Source organism: Phocoena phocoena, chromosome 11, assembly GCF_963924675.1.
Source record: "Phocoena phocoena chromosome 11, mPhoPho1.1, whole genome shotgun sequence".
Lineage (NCBI taxonomy): Eukaryota > Metazoa > Chordata > Mammalia > Artiodactyla > Phocoenidae > Phocoena > Phocoena phocoena.
The window spans coordinates 26,973,075-26,979,011 of NC_089229.1; positions in this window are offsets into that span (position 1 = coordinate 26,973,075).

Sequence of the window (5,937 nt, forward strand, 5' to 3'; positions counted from 1 at the left end):
AGCCAGAAGTGACAGGCCCGATGGTCATGGAGTCAAAAGCACAACCAATTGATGGGGGCTGAGATCAAACTAGCCAGTTCTCTGAGCAGAGAGAGGAGTCATAAGGAAAACAGAGACGCAAGCTGACCTAGGACTCCTTTGTGGAATATGAAAAAGGAGAGCAATCAATATAAACTGAAGACCAAAGCAAGGTTTACTAAATAATAGCATTGATCATTACAAAAAAATTCAATACAATTTTAGATTTGATTTACTCCTACATTCATTTAGCAATGTTGCATTTTGGGAACTGCAGAAATCAAGTAGACTGTGCTGAAACATAGAGTAAAATGACTCTCAAGGCAACTAATAATACATTGTAATGAAAGAGGATTTTAAAAAATATTTTTTGGTAAACAATTATGTAGCTGATTTCTACATCTGATGGGTGCAAAATCTGTTGAAATAAGGCAATCTGCAACACAAAAATCACATTGTGACAATTTCTGTTTTTTCACTGGAAAAGCTATGTATATGTAAGCAAAATTTGCATAGCAGAAGTCCCCACTTGAGTCTTTGCTGTGTCTACTGCAGACCTATGGTAATATCGGCCAGAAGTGCACATCTTGGTGGGTGGGTGGGTGGCGGGGGGCATTAGAGAGCCTCCCTGGAGAGAATTCATCCCAAACTAAGGCAGTGGGAGCCTGGAAATCTGTGATTTAAGAAGACAGGATTGAGAAAACCTGTTTTGGTGTCAGACCGGGGTTTGAGTCACTTCCTAGCTATGTGACTTCAACCAAATTACTAAACCCCTGCTAAGCCTCAGTTTTCTTGTCTATAAAATGGGCTGTGAGAACGCCTGTGAAGTTTTGAAAGGTGAGCAATTCTCAACATTTAGAAATGGAACACCAAGCATGGGTATTAATATGAGAAAGTTCTCTTAGTGCTACTAAAAGAATAGTCCTCAGACTCACAGCAGCACCTTGCAGCTTTGTTAGAAATGCAAATTATCAGGCTCCATCCCACTCCAGTCCTGCTGACTCAGAATCTCTGGAGGTGGGAGCCCAGAAGACTGGGTTTGAGCAATTCTCCAGGCAGAGTGACCAAGCATCCAAGTTTGCCCCAGGCAGAGGAGCATCCGTCGAAGACGAACTTCCAGTGTGAAAACTGCAGAGCCCAGGGTGATCTGAGATGGAACGGTTATTCTAACTCCACGTGATTCTCATGTGTGCTAAAGTCTGAAAGCCACTGCTTTAACATATGTATGCATACTTTTAAATTAATATAATATAGTGGACAACACACGAAGATTTCAGTGAAGATTTCCACAGATCCCTCGGGGATGGCTATGAATTACTGCTTTAAGGTAAGCCAATATGTACTCAGCATCCTTTACAAGTCAAAAGTTTGGACGGATGCCCTTTGTTTTACCTCTGTGATCATACAGCATCCTCAGGGAGGTAGGTATTTTAATCCTCACCTAGAAAAAGTGAGATTTAGGGACTTCCCTGGTGGTCCAGTGGTTAAGAATCCGCCTTCCTGTGCAGGGGATGCGGGTTCGATCCCTGGTTGGGGAACTAATATCCCACATGCCGCGGGGCAACTAAGCCTGCGTGCCCCAACAAAGAGCCTGCACACGCCGCAACGAAGGATCCTGCGTGCCACAACCAAGACCCGACGTAGCCAAATAAATAAATATTTTAAAATAAATAAATAATAAAAACCACCGTAGTCAAAATAAAAAACAAAGAAAAGAAAACTGAGATTTAAAGACGTTAGTAACCTGCCTATAGGATCACCAGTAAGCCCAAGGGTTTGGGGTTCAAGGATGTCACTTTCTAGAACCTGTGTTGGCTCCATTAAATCCATGTTTTCTCAAGAGTGGAATGCAACTTACCAGGGAAGGCGAGATGATTTAATGTGTTGGGGGAGATGATTGCAGAAGGTAGACAGGGCAGTATTAAATAAGACATCACATTGTGAGAAATAATGCTAAAAATAGCTGATGCTCATATAACCCTTACTATGTATGTGCCAGGCACTGTTATGAGTTCTATCCTCAGTTCTACAGATGAGAAAACTGAGGCACCAAGGTCATACAGTTAGTAGGTGATGTGGCCCTGGAATTAGAACCCAGGCATCTTGACACGGAGTCCACTACTGAGCTATTTGCCTCTTCCTTTATAATCCTTTCAATCCCATTCCACAAAGGAAGTTCAGGTTTAGAGCTGACTCGTCTTTTTCATCTTTCCAATATTTGCTAGTTTCTCTCTAACTAGAGAGCAAACTGCAGGTTCAGAACCCTCTGTTTGGCTGACATTGTATTTGTTCCTATTGGATACCATCTATGTATGGTAAATAATATTGGACTTCCACTCAGGCAGAGACATAAAGTTCCTTTTACTTAAGGGAAAAGTGAGTTATTGAAAGGAAAAATTTAAGTTGATAATAATAACAGAGAATTGTGAAGGTGATACCCAGTGGTGTGTGTGGTACTAGGATGGAGGGAAAAGATGAGAAGGAGGTGAACGAGTGACCGTATTGGGGGTGGTACTGCATTTCGGCACACTGCTCCACTGGTCTCCGTTCTCAAGCTTTTTGGGTTCTCTGAGTTCTCCTGCTATTTTAAAGAACCATGAACTGCTGACAGGAAGGTAGTCAGCATTCTTTAGAAAATACTTTCCCATTTCACTACTGGTTCTCCTTGTTCCCTTCCACTCAGACTTTCAAGCCTCCTTCAAATTTTTCTCACAGGGAGCCCTGATGCAGGAACCAGGATCTCTGCACTGGAAAAGTATAGCAGCAGAGTCTTCTGCTGTTCATTTTTTAGTTCTCTCTCTTTCCTGGGTACATTGGAAAACTACACCTCCAGGCCTCCGTATAATTAGGTGTGTCTGTGAGACCTGATTCTCGTCAATGAGCTGTGAAGAGAAGTGATGGGCAACATTTGAGAGGGAGTGTCTCTTCCTCTGTTGCAGCAGCCTGGGAGCTCCATGGTAGAGTCACCAGATGCAAGCTGACTGGGTCCCTGAGCTCCCACTTGGAAAGAAGCTACCCCAGAGATTCAACAGACCCGCAGTAGATTTGGGTGGGTGAGAAATAAACTTCATATGTGATGCCACTGAGAGAGCAGGGAGTGGTTTGCTACCACACTTGACCTAGCCTTTCCTGGCCAATACAAGCACATCTCATCAAGATATTATTTATTACACTCGAAAGTACTTTCCACTACTGGGAGAGTATTTTTCTCTAGAGTACAAAGGAAATTCCTAAAATGTTCAAGAGGATTTTGCAAACAGGGATTACTTGAAACTGTAAGACTTGAGCCTTCAACAAATGGTCCCAACACACTGGGACCCCAGGCAGGACTGGGGGATGAGGGATGTGGAGGATACAAAGGAAAGTTGAAAGAATGTTGCAAATTCTATTTTTAAAAAACTATGCCTTTCCCAGAGCCCGTCCGCCTCCAGCTTCGAGGCTGACAGAAGTGCCCAGCATGATGCTGGTAGATAAACGTGGGAGTCGTTCTCCTCCTCTGAAACCAAGGGTGAAAATCATTTGCTGCTCTGGGAAGGTTCCTATTTGCTTCTGTCGTCAAAATTAACCCTGCAGGGCTTCCCTGGTGGCGCAGTGGTTGAGAGTCCGCCTGCCGATGCAGGGGACACGGGTTCGTGCCCCGGTCCGGGAAGATCCCACATGCCACGGAGCGGCTGGGCCCGTGAGCCATGGCCGCTGAGCCTGCGCGTCCGGAGCCTGTGCTCCGCAATGGGAGAGGCCACAACAGTGAGAGGCCCGCGTACCGCAAAAAAAAAAAAAAAAAAATTAACCCTGCAGCCTTTCACAGAACCAAAGAAGACACTTCTCCTGTGTGTGAGTATATTTTCTTACTATTGTTGTCGTTTTAAAAATCATGTAAAAAACTCTTACCCAAGGCTCTATCTAGTTGAGACTTCTGCATTCTTAAAAGAAGTAGCATGATTATGAGAAACTATACATGTAAATGTCTTTATTTTATAAAAACGAGGCTCCAGATTGGCTCAATGATTTTGCACGTTCTCAAACAGATACCCAGCAGGTGATACTTAATGCTAACAATGGCCGCCATCTAAAGAGCACCCTCTGTACTAAACACTATGCCTGCCCTTCGGAGACTCCTCCCAACAAGGTGCATATTGATATTGTTCTCAATTCAGACATGAAAGAAGGTCCAGCACCTTGTATAAGTCACACAGCTAACGAGTGCCAGAGGCAGGATTCAACCCCAGGCCTATCTGACTCCAACGCCTATGCTCTTCGTGAAATCACAGGCATGGCTGTGGCTCTCTTTCAGAGGAGGAAAGGACACAGGGAGGTTAGGCTGTTTGCTGAACATCCCCTGTGAGATCAGTGAAGCGGCCTGGCAGCATCAATAGTTCATTAAGAACTTTTATGTTGGGAACATATTTATTTTTAAAACTGCTTAATATGCTATTTCTGGGACCGAGAGAGTTGGCGATGACTTCATTTGTCACTCAGAGCCCTAAGTGATTTGAGTGGCTGCTCCCACTCCAACCCTAGTGCCCAGTGAAACCAAACTGTGGCCCCATTGCAGTGCCTGGCATGTCCCCAGACATACTTGGAGAAGTGCTAGGGCAGGAGGCTTAACTGCAAATGTCCGAGGATGGGAACATCATAATAGCTAATATACCCATGTTAATTCATTTAATCCTCAAAACAGCCCTGCAAAGGGACTCTCTGAGAATCAGAGAGGTTAGGAACTTGCCTGGGGTCACACAGTAAAAGGGGCTGAGCTTTAAGCCAGGCAGCCCAGCTTTAAAACCGGCACTTAATCACCACATGATATATAAAAGGAGATTGGGAGCCTTAAAGGCTGGGTCTAGGCCTCACCGTTCCACTAATCAGCTTCACATACTTGAGCAAATCACATATTCTTCTTAGGTCTTATTTTCTTCAACTGTGACCAAGGGGCTTCACAGGAGTCTATTATGATGATTGTCCCAGGGTCAAGAGAATAACAAAGAAATGAGTGTGCTTCTATCTATGAGGTATTTTGGTACCATAAGTAGAGCCTGGGTATCCAGAGATAGAAAGATACTACTTTTTCCCATCATCAGCACCACTAGTGTTTTGCATATATTATTTCTAGTCCTCACAAACAAGCCTAAAAGGTAAATATGTGTGGTGGACATCTGTTGTTTAGCTTCCTGGCACTTCTCCATATTCTGAAAAAAGCAACCTCCCTTCTTTTGAGGAATGCCCCTCCGCCAACTCCAACACGTGCTTCTGCTGCAGGCTGTCAATCACGGTAACCCACCCCATGCTTGCCTGAAGTTGATTGGTCCATGGGTCAGCATGGGATCCAAGTCAAGCCAATCAGATCCTTCTCAGGATTTTTCAAATGGAGTCATTTGAAGAGAAGCAATCTCTCTCTAGTGCAGAAACTGTGAAATACGAGGCCATGTTTTCCCTCCACTAGAAGCAGCCCCCCTTAGGAACTAAAATCTCTGCACATAGAAACAAGCAGAAAACAGAGACAGAAAGAGGTGCCCTAACAATATTGCAGATCCTGGTTCCAACTGTCACCAAACTCCAGCTATATCCCACCCTTGCTGGGCTTACAGGAGATAAACCAGACAAGCCCCTCTGGTTAATTCCCATTTATGCCGTTTAAGTTATTTATACCCATTTAAGTTACTTTGAGTTAGGTGTCTGTCATGTGCAACCAAGAGTTCTGGCTGGTAGAGTATTTATATTATTCTCTTTCTACTTTCTCAGTGTCAAACTGAGACTACCTGGGTGATGAGTGTCATCCTGGGACTAGAGCCCAGTCTGTCTGACTCCAAAGCCAGGGCTCTTTCCCCCTCACCATCCTGCCTCTCCTGGCCTGATAAGACAGCCCTAGAAGACAGGGACTCCTTGCCTGATCTGGTGCAAAAGCATAACTTCAGTTGGCTAAAT